This window comes from Mustela lutreola, chromosome 3, assembly GCF_030435805.1.
Source record: "Mustela lutreola isolate mMusLut2 chromosome 3, mMusLut2.pri, whole genome shotgun sequence".
Taxonomy (NCBI): Eukaryota; Metazoa; Chordata; class Mammalia; order Carnivora; family Mustelidae; genus Mustela; species Mustela lutreola.
In genome coordinates, this window is record NC_081292.1 from 135855337 (window position 1) to 135865877 (window position 10541).

The window sequence follows — 10541 nt, forward strand, 5'->3', positions numbered from 1 at the left end:
AAGAACCATATGATACTCTCAATAGATGCTGAAAAAGCATTTGACAAAGTACAGCATCCCTTCCTGATAAAAACTCTTCAAAGTGTAGGGATAGAGGGCACATACCTCAATATTATCAAAGCCATTTATGAAAAACCCACCACAGATATCATTCTCAATGGAGAAAAACTGAAAGCTTTTCCGATAAGGTCAGGAACACGGCAGCGATGTCCATTATCACCACTGCTATTCAACATAGTACTAGAGGTCCTAGCCTCAGCAATCAGACAACAAAAGGAAACTAAAGGCATCCAAATCGGCAAAGAAGAAGCCAAATTATCACTCTTCGCAGATGATATGATACTATATGTGGAAAACCCAAAAGACTCCACTCCAAAACTGCTAGAACTTATACAGGAATTCAGTAAAGTGTCAGGATATAAAATCAATGCACAGAAATCAGTTGCATTTCTCTACACCAACAGCAAGACGAAGAAAGAGAAATTAAGGAATCAATCCCATTTACAATTGCACCCCAAACCATAAGATACCTAGGAATAAACCTAACCAAAGAGACAAAGCATCTATATTTAGAAAACTATAAAGAACTCATGAAAGAAATTGAGGAAGACACAAAGAAATGGAAAAATGTTCCATGCTCCTGGATTGGAAGAATAAATATAGTGAAATTGTCTATGCTACCTAAAGCAATCTACACATTTAATGCAATTCCTGTCAAAGTACCATCCATCTTTTTCAAAAAATGGAACAAATAATCCTAAAATTTATATGGAACCAGAAAAGACCTCGAATAGCCAAAGGAATATTGAAAAAGAAAGCCAACGTTGGTGGCATCACAATTCGGGACTTCAAGCTCTATTACAAAGCTGTCATCATCAAGACAGCATGGTACTGGCACAAAAACAGACACATAGATCAATGGAACAGAATAGAGAGCCCAGAAATAGACCCTCAACTCTATGGTCAACTAATCTTCGACAAAGCAGGAAAGAATGTCCAATGGAAAAAAGACAGCCTCTTCAATAAATGGTGTTGGGAAAATTGGACAGCCACATGCAGAAAAATGAAATTGAACCATTTCCTTACACCACACACAAATATAGACTCAAAATGGATGAAAGACCTCAATGTGCGAAAGGAATCCATCAAAATCCTTGAGGAGAACACAGGCAGCAACCTCTTCAACCTCAGCCGCAGCAACATCTTCTAGGAACAACGCCAAAGGCAAGGGAAGCAAGGGCAAAAATGAACTATTGGGATTTCATCAAGATCAAAAGCTTTTGCACAGCAAATGAAACAGTTAACAAAATCAAAAGACAACTGACAGAATGGGAGAAGATATTTGCAAATGACATATCAGATAAAGGACTAGTATCCAGAATCTATAAAGAACTTAGCAAACTCAACACCCAAAGAACAAATAATCCAATCAAGAAATGGGCAGAGGACATGAACAGACATTTCTGCAAAGAAGACATCCAGATGGCCAACAGAAACATGAAAAAGTGATCCATATCACTCGGCATCAGGGAAATACAAATCAAAACCACAATGAGCTATCACCTCACACCAGTCAGAATGGCTAAAATCAACAAGTCAGGAAATGACAGATGCTGGTGAGGATGTGGAGAAAGTGTAGAAACCCTCCTACACTGTTGGTGGGAATGCAAGCTGGTGCAGCCACTCTGGAAAACAGCATGGAGGTTCCTCAAAATGTTGAAAATAGAACTGCCCTATGACCCAGCAATTGCACTATTGGGCATTTACCCTAAAGATACAAACGTAGTGATCCAAAGGGGCACGTGCACCCAAATGTTCATAGCAGCAATGTCCACAATCGCCACACTATGGAGAGAACCAAGATGTCCATCAACAGATGAATGGATCAAGAAGATGTGGTATATATACACAATGGAATACTATGCAGCCATCAAAAGAAATGAAATCTTGCCATTTGGGACAACGTGGATGGAACTAGAGCGTATCATGCTTAGCGAAATAAGTCAAGCAGAGAAAGACAACTATCATATGATCTCCCTGATATGAGGAAGTGGTGATGCACATGGAGTCTTAAGTGGGTAGGAGAAGAATCAATGAAACAAGATGGGATTGGGAGGGAGACAAACCATAAGTGACTCTTAATCTCACAAAACAAACTGAGGGTTGCCGAGGGGAGGGGGTTTGGGAGAAGGGGTTGGGATTATGGACATTGGGGAGGGTATGTGCTTTGGTGAGTGCTGTGAAGTGTGTAAACCTGGTGATTCACAGACCTGTACCCCGGGGATAAAAATATATGTTTATAAAAAATAAAAAATTAAAAACAAACAAAAACTAATGATGTGCTGTATGGTGGACTAACATTTTTAAAAAAAGTTTTAAGAATGAGTAAGTTCATTGGTTCCATGTTCATTTGCTTTCATATAAATAGACAAAAAGAAAAAAAGGCACTTAATTCTTTTTTTAAAGATCTTTTTAAGTAATTCACCATCATAAATCTAAATAATTGGGGAGGAGTCAAGATGGCGGAGAAGTAGCAGGCTGAGACTACTTCAGCTAGCAGGAGATCAGCTAGATAGCTTATCTAAAGATTGCAAAAACCTACAAATCCATCGGCAGATTGGGAAGAAGAAAAACAATTCTAGAAACAGAAAAACAACCATTTTCTGAAAGGTAGGACTGGCGGAGAAATGAATCCAAAGCAACGGGAAGATAGACCGCGGTGGGAGGGGCTGGCTCCCGACAAGTGGCCGAGCAACGGAGCACAAAATCAGGACATTTAAAAGTCTGTTCTGCTGAGGGACATTGCTCCAGAGGCTAAAACAGGGTGAAGCCCACACGGGGTCAGCCTCAGGTCCCGCAGGGTCACAGAAGGATTGGAGGAGTCTGAGTGTCACAGAGCTTACAGGTATTAGAACGGGGAAGCTGACTACAGAGACAGAGCCAACAGTGAGCTCACAGCTCGGGGTTACCTTGAACCAGTCGCAGGCTCAGTGAGCTCGGAGTGCAGCTGGAGGTCGGGCAGACGGGAGTTACTGTGCACTCTTCTCTGAGGGCGCACGGAGGAGTGGGGCCCCGGACTCTCAGCTCCTCTGGGCCGTAGACCAGGAGGCTGCCATTTGTATTCCCATCCTCCAGAAATCTACGGAAAGCGCTCAGGGAACAAAAGCTCCTGAAAGCAAACCCGAGCGGATTACTCAGCCCAGCCGCTGGTAAGGGCGGTGCTATTCCGCCTGGGGTAAAGACACTTGAGAATCACTACAAAGGCCCCTCCCCCAGAAGATCAACAAGAAATCCAGCCAAGACCAAGTTCACCTACCAGAGGAGTGCAGTTTCAAAACCAAGGAGAGCAGCAGAATTCCAGAGGAGAAGAAAGCTATGCACGAAACTCATGGATTTCTCCCTATGATTCTTTAGTCTTGCAGTTAATATATTTTTCTTCCTTTTTTTTTCTCTTCTGCTGAAATTTTTTTTAACTTTACACTTTTCTTTTTTAACGTTTTAAAAATATTTTATCTAATATATATATATTTTCTTTTTTATACTTTTCTTTATTCCTTTTCTTTTTTAAATTCTTTTCTTTATTTCTTTCTTTTTCTTTCTTTCTTTCTGAACTTCTTTTTATCCCCTTTCTCCCTCATCATGATTTGGGATCTCTTCTGATTTGGTTAAAGCATATTTTCCTGGGGTTGTTGCCACCCCTTTAGTATTTTACTTGCTCCTTCATATACTATTATCTGGACAAAATGACAAGGGAGAAAAATTCACCACAAAAAAAAAAAAAAAAAAAAAAGAACAAGAGGCAATACCGAAGGCTAGGGACCTAATCAATACAGACATTGGTAATATGTCAGATCTAGAGTTCAGAATGACAATTCTCAAGGTTCTACCGGGCTCGAAAAAGGCATGGAAGATATTAGAGAAACCCTCTCAGGAGATATAAAAGCCCTTTCTGGAGAAATAAAAGAACTAAACTCTAACCAAGTTGAAACCAAAAAAGCTATTAATGAGGTGCAATCAAAAATGGAGGCTCTCACTGCTAGGATAAATAAGGCAGAAGAAAGAATTCGCGATATAGAAGACCAAATGACAGAGAATAAAGAAGCTGAGCAAAAGAGGGACAAACAGCTACTGGACCAGAGGGGAGAATTCGAGAAATAAGTGACACCATAAGACGAAACAACATTAGAATAATTGGGATACCAGAAGAAGAAGAAAGAGAGAGGGGAGCAGAAGGTATACTGGAGAGAATTATTGGGGAAAATTTCCCAAATATGGCAAAGGGAACAATCATCAAAATTCAGGAGGTGCAGTGAACGCTCCTCAAAATCAATAAGAATAGGCCCACACCCCATCACCTAATAGTAAAGTTTACAAGTCTTAGTGACAAAGAGAAAATCCTGAGAGCAGCCCGGGAAAAGAAGTCTGTAACATACAATGGTAAAAATATTAGATTGGCAGCAGACTTAGTCACAGAGACCTGGCAGGCCAGAAAGAGCTGGCATGATATATTCAGAGCACTAAACGAGAAAAACGTGCAGCCAAGAATACTATATCCAGCTAGGCTATCATTGAATGTTGAAGGAGAGATTAAAAGCTTCCAGGAAAACAAAAACTGAAAGAATTTGCAAAAAACAAACCAGCTCTACAGGAAATATTGAAAGGGGTCCTCTAAGCAAAGAGAGAGACTACAAGTGGTAGATCAGAAAGGAACAGAGACAATATACAGTAACAGTCACCTTACAGGCAATACAATGGCACTAAATTCATAGCTCTCAATAGTTACCTTGAATGTTAATGGGCTAAATGCCCCAATTAAAAGACACAGGGTATCAGAATGGATAAAAAAACAAAACCCATCTATATGTTGCCTCTAAGAAACTCATTTTAAGCCCGAAGACACCTCCAGATTTAAAGTGAGGGGGTGGAAAAAAATTTACCATGCTAATGGACATCAGAAGAAAGCAGGTGTAGCAATCCTTATATCAGACCAATTAGGTTTTAAGCCAAAGACTATAATAAGAGATGAGGAAGGACACTATATCATACTCAAAGGGTCTGTCCAACAAGAAAATTTAACAATTTTAAATGTCTATGCCCCCAACGTGTGAGCAGCCAACTATATAAACCAATTATAACAAAATGAAAGAAACACATAAACAATAATACAATAATAGTATGGGACTTTAACACTCCCCTCACTGAAATGGACAGATCATCCAAGCAAAAGATCAACAAGGAAATAAAGGCCTTAAATGACACACTGGACCAGATGGACATCACAGATATATTCAGAACATTTCATCCCAACGCAACAGAATACACATTCTTCTCTAGTGCACATGGAACATTCTCCAGAATAGATCATATCCTCGGTCCCAAATCAGGACTCAACAGGTATCAAAAGATTGGGATCATTCCCTGCATATTTTCAGACCACAATGCTCTAAAGCTAGAACTCAACCACAAGAGGAAGTTTGGAAAGAACCCAAATACATGGAGACTAAACAGCATCCCTCTAAAGAATGAATGGGTCAACCGGGAAATTAAAGAAGAATTGAAAAAAACATGGAAACAAATGATAATGAAAATACAACGGTTCAAAATCTGTGGGATACAACAAAGGCAGTCCTGAGAGGAAAATATATAGCGATACAAGCCTTTCACAAGAAACAAGGTCTCAGGTACACAACCTAACCCTACACCTAAAGGAGCTGGAGAAAGAACAAGAAAGAAACCCTAAACCCACCAGGAGAAGAGAAATCATAAAGATCAGAGCACAATCAATGAAATAGAAACCAAAAAACAAACAAACAAACAAACAATAGAACAAATCAATGAAACTAGGAGCTGGTGCTTTGAAGGAATTAATAAAATTGATAAACCCCTGGCCAGACTTTTCAAAAAGAAAAGAGAAAGGACCCAAATAAATAAAAATCATGAATGAAAGAGGAGAGATCACAACTAACACCAAAGAAATACAAAAAATTTAAGAACATACTATGAGCAACTCTACGCCAACAAATTTTACTATCTGGAAGAAATGGATGCATTCCTAAAAACATATAAATTACCACAACTGAACCAGGAAGAAATAGAAAGCCTGAACAGACCCACAACCAGTAAGGAGATTGAAACAGTCATTTAAAATCTCCACACAAACAAAAGCCCAGGGCCAGATGGCTTCCCGGGGGAATTTTACCAGACATTTAAAGAAGAGCTAATTCCTATTCTTCTGAAACTGTTCCAAAAAATAGAAATGGAAGGAAAACTTCCAAACTAACTTTATAAGGCAAGCATCACCTTGATCCCAAAACCAGACAAGGATCCCATCAGAAAAGAGAGCTATAGACCAATATCCTTGATGAACACAGATGCGAAAATTCTCACCAAAATACTAGCCAATAGGATTCAACAGTACATTAAAAGGATTATTCACCACAACCAAGTGGGATTTATTCCAGGGATTCAAGGTTGGTTCAACATCTGCAAATCAATCAATGTGATACAACACATCAATAAATGAAAGAACAAGAACCATATGATACTCTCAATAGATGCTGAAAAATCATGTGACAAAGTAGAGCATCCCTTCCTGATCAAAACTCTTCAAAGTGTAGGGATAGAGGGCACATACCTCAATATTATCAAAGCCATTTATGAAAAACCCACCACAAATATCATTCTCAATGGAGAAAAACTGAAAGCTTTTCCGATAAGGTCAGGAACACAGCAGCGATGTCCATTATCACCACTGCTATTCAACATAGTACTAGAAGTCCTAGACGAAGCAATCAGACAACAAAAGGAAATTAAAGGCATCCAAATCAGCAAAGAAGAAGTCAAACTATCACTCTTCGCAGATGACGTGATACTATATGTGGAAACCCAAAGGACTCCACTCCAAAACTGCTAGAACTTGTACAGGAATTCAGTAACGTGTCAGGATATAAAATCAATGCACAGAAATCAGTTGCATTTCTCTACACCAACAACAAGACAGGAGAAAAAGAAATTAAGGAGTCAATCCCATTTACAACTGCACCCCAAACCATAAGATACCTAGGAATAAACCTAAGTAAAGAGGCACAGAATCTATATTCATAAATCTATAAAGTAATCATGAAAGAAATTGAGGAAGACACAAAGAAATGGAAAAATGTTCCATGCTCCTGGATTGGAAGAATAAATATGGTGAAAATGTCTATGCTACCTAAAGCAATCTACACATTTAATGCAATTCCTATCAAAGTACCATCCATGTTTTTCAAAGAAATGGAACAAATAATCCTAAAATTTATATGGAACCAGAAAAGACCTCGAATAGCCAAAGGGATATTGAAAAAGAAAGCCAACGTTGGTGGCATCACAATTCGGGACTTCAAGCTCTATTACAAAGCTGTCATCATCAAGACAGCATGGTACTGGCACAAAAAGAGACACATAGATCAATGGAACAGAATAGAGAGCCCAGAAATAGACCCTCAACTCTATGGTCAACTAATCTTTGACAAAGCAGGAAAGGATGTCCAATGGAAAAACGACAGCCCCTTCAATAAATGGTGTTGGAAACATTGGACAGCCACATGCAGAAAAATGAAACTGAACCATTTCCTTACACAACACATGAAAATAGACTCAAAATGGATGAAGGACCTCAATGTGTGAAAGGAATCCATCAAAATCCTTGAGGAGAACACAGGCAGCAACCTCTTCGACTTCAATAGGATAGCCAATAGGATTCAACAGTACAGCAGCAACATCTTCCTAGGAACATCGCCAAGTGAAGCAAGGACAAAAATGAACTATTGGGATTTTATCAAGATCAAAAGCTTTTGCACAGCAAAGGAAACAGTTAACAAAATCAAAAGACAACTGACAGAATGGGAGAAGATATTTGCAAACGATATATCAGATAAAGGACTCGTGTCCAAAATCTATAAAGAACTTAGCAAATTCAACACTCAAAGAACAAATAATTCAATCAAGAAATGGGCAGAGGACATGAACAGACATTTCTGCAAAGAAGTCATCCAGCTGGCCAATAGACACATGAAAAAGTGCTCTATATCACTCGGCATCAGGGAAATACAAATCAAAACCACAATGAGATATCACCTCACACCAGTCAGATAATTTTAGATAATTTATCTAAAAATTAACAGGTCAGGAAATGACAGATTCTGGCGAGGATGCGGAGAAAGTGTAGAAACCCTCCTACACTGTTGGTGGGAATGCAAGCTGGTGCAACCACTCTGACAAAACAGCAAGGAGATTCCTCAAAATGTTAAAAATAGAACTGCCCTATGACCCAGTAATTGCACTACTGGGTATTTACCCTAAAGATACAAACATAGTGATCTGAAGGGGCACGTGTACCCCAATGTTTAGAGCAGCAATAATCCACAATAGCCAAACTAGGGAAAGAATCTGACGTCCATCAACAGATGAATGGATAAAGAAGAAGTGGTATATATACACAATGGAATACTATGCAGCCATCAAAAGAAATGAAATCTTGCCATTTGGGACAACGTGGATGGAACTAGAGCGTATCATGCTTAGCGAAATAAGTCAAGCAGAGAAAGACAACTATCATATGATCTCCCTGATATGAGGAAGTGGTGATGCAACATGGGGGCTTAACGGGGTAGGAGTAGAATAAATGAAACAAGATGGGATTGGGAGGGAGACAAACCATAAGTGACTCTTAATCTCACAAAACAAACTGAGGGTTGCTGGGGGGAGGGGGGTTGGGGGAAGGGGGTGGGGTTATGGACATTGGGGAGGGTCTGTGCTATGGTGATTGCTGTGAGGCGTGTAAACCTGGCGATTCATAGACCTGTACCCCTGGGGATAAAAATATATTATATGTTTATAAAAAATAAAAAATTTAAAATTAAAAAAAATATAAATAATTTATCTAAAAAATTTAATTTTAAAGATGAAGTTTGGCACAGTGGATAGCATAACATTTGATGAAGCCCCAGAGATTTCCATAATTACTAAAAATATCTTTTTACAGTATGACTTCCTTAGTAGCCAGCCTGCAAGATGACCCCAGTGATCCTTACTTCCTGTGATTCATGCCCTTATAGAGCCCCTTTCACATTGCATGAAGTTTGGTCTCTGTAACTAACAGAATATGGCATGTAGGTATTTCCATAACTAGGTCATGGGGACCTAGGACTGTGGCCAGGTCCCTCTCTCTGGGATCACTTGCACTGGAAAAAGCCACCAGCCACCGTGCTACAAGAAGCCCACATGATAAGGTGCTGAGGTTTCCTGCTGAAAACCTCATGAGTGAGCTTGCAAATAGATTCTTCGGCTAAGATTCTTCACGCAAGCCTTCAAATGACTGATGTCCCTACTGATAGTTGGAATGAGCCTTGTAAGAGACACTGAGTCAATCTAACCAGGTAAACCATTTCAGAATTCTTGGTCTACAAAAACTGAGAAAATTTGGTCAGCTTGGTGTTTTTCAGTTTCTGTAAACAGAAATGTTAAATGTTAGTCAGGAGTATTGTAAGGTTTAAGAATACTGTCTAATACTTCATAGCTGTGTGTGAGAGCATATGTGTATATATGCATATACGGGACTGGCAACTTAATTTGCAGGGCGTGATGTAAAATGAAAGTATGAGGGCCTTATTCAAAAATATTAAAAATTTCAAAATGGCAACTGCAGAGCATTAAACCAAGCATGATGCATGTTTTTGAACATAGAGTTCTCTGTGACTGCACAGGTCACATGTCCATGAGCAGGCCTTCCAAGTGTGTGTGTGTGTGTGTGTGTGTACATGCACATTAATGTATGTGTTTGATAGCCATAACTAATATTTACTTACCATATATCGGATACTCCACAAGCATATTCTAGCTTAATCCTCAACAACTCTATGAGATAGGTCCTATAAATATCTTTTTTTCAAATGAGGAAAATAAAGTTTAGAGGTATTATTAAGTTATTCAATAAAGTTCAAAAGGGTATTCAATGGCAGGACTGAGATTCAGACTAAATGTAGAAATCCTTTAATCCGGACCTATAATCATTACATTAAAGTACTTCAAGAATATTATTATGGCTACTACTGCAGCATAAAAAAAAATTAACCCCTAAGTTAGCAGCTAAAAAAAGAAGAAGAAGAAGAAAAAAAAAAAACTTTTATCTTGCTCACATTTCACAGGGTTCAGCTAGGCATTTTGCACTTACAGTACCTTATGTGCTTGTAGTCAGACTTTGGCTGGGGTTGTGGTAATCTGAAGGCTCAACTGGGTTAAGCATCAAAGATTAAATCAACTCAGTACCATCAGTTGATGCTGGCTTTAGGCTAGAAATGGGTTGTCAATCAGAGCATCTGCTCACAGACCCTCAGCTTAGCATCTCATAGCACCTGTACTTCTTACATGGCAGCCCTTCTCCCCTTACTGACACTCCCAAGAGAGCCAAAAAAGCTACATGGCCTTTTCTAACTCAATCTTGAAATTACATGGCAATGTTTCTGATGCACTCTTCTGATTACAAGTGACTGATTAAATAGGTC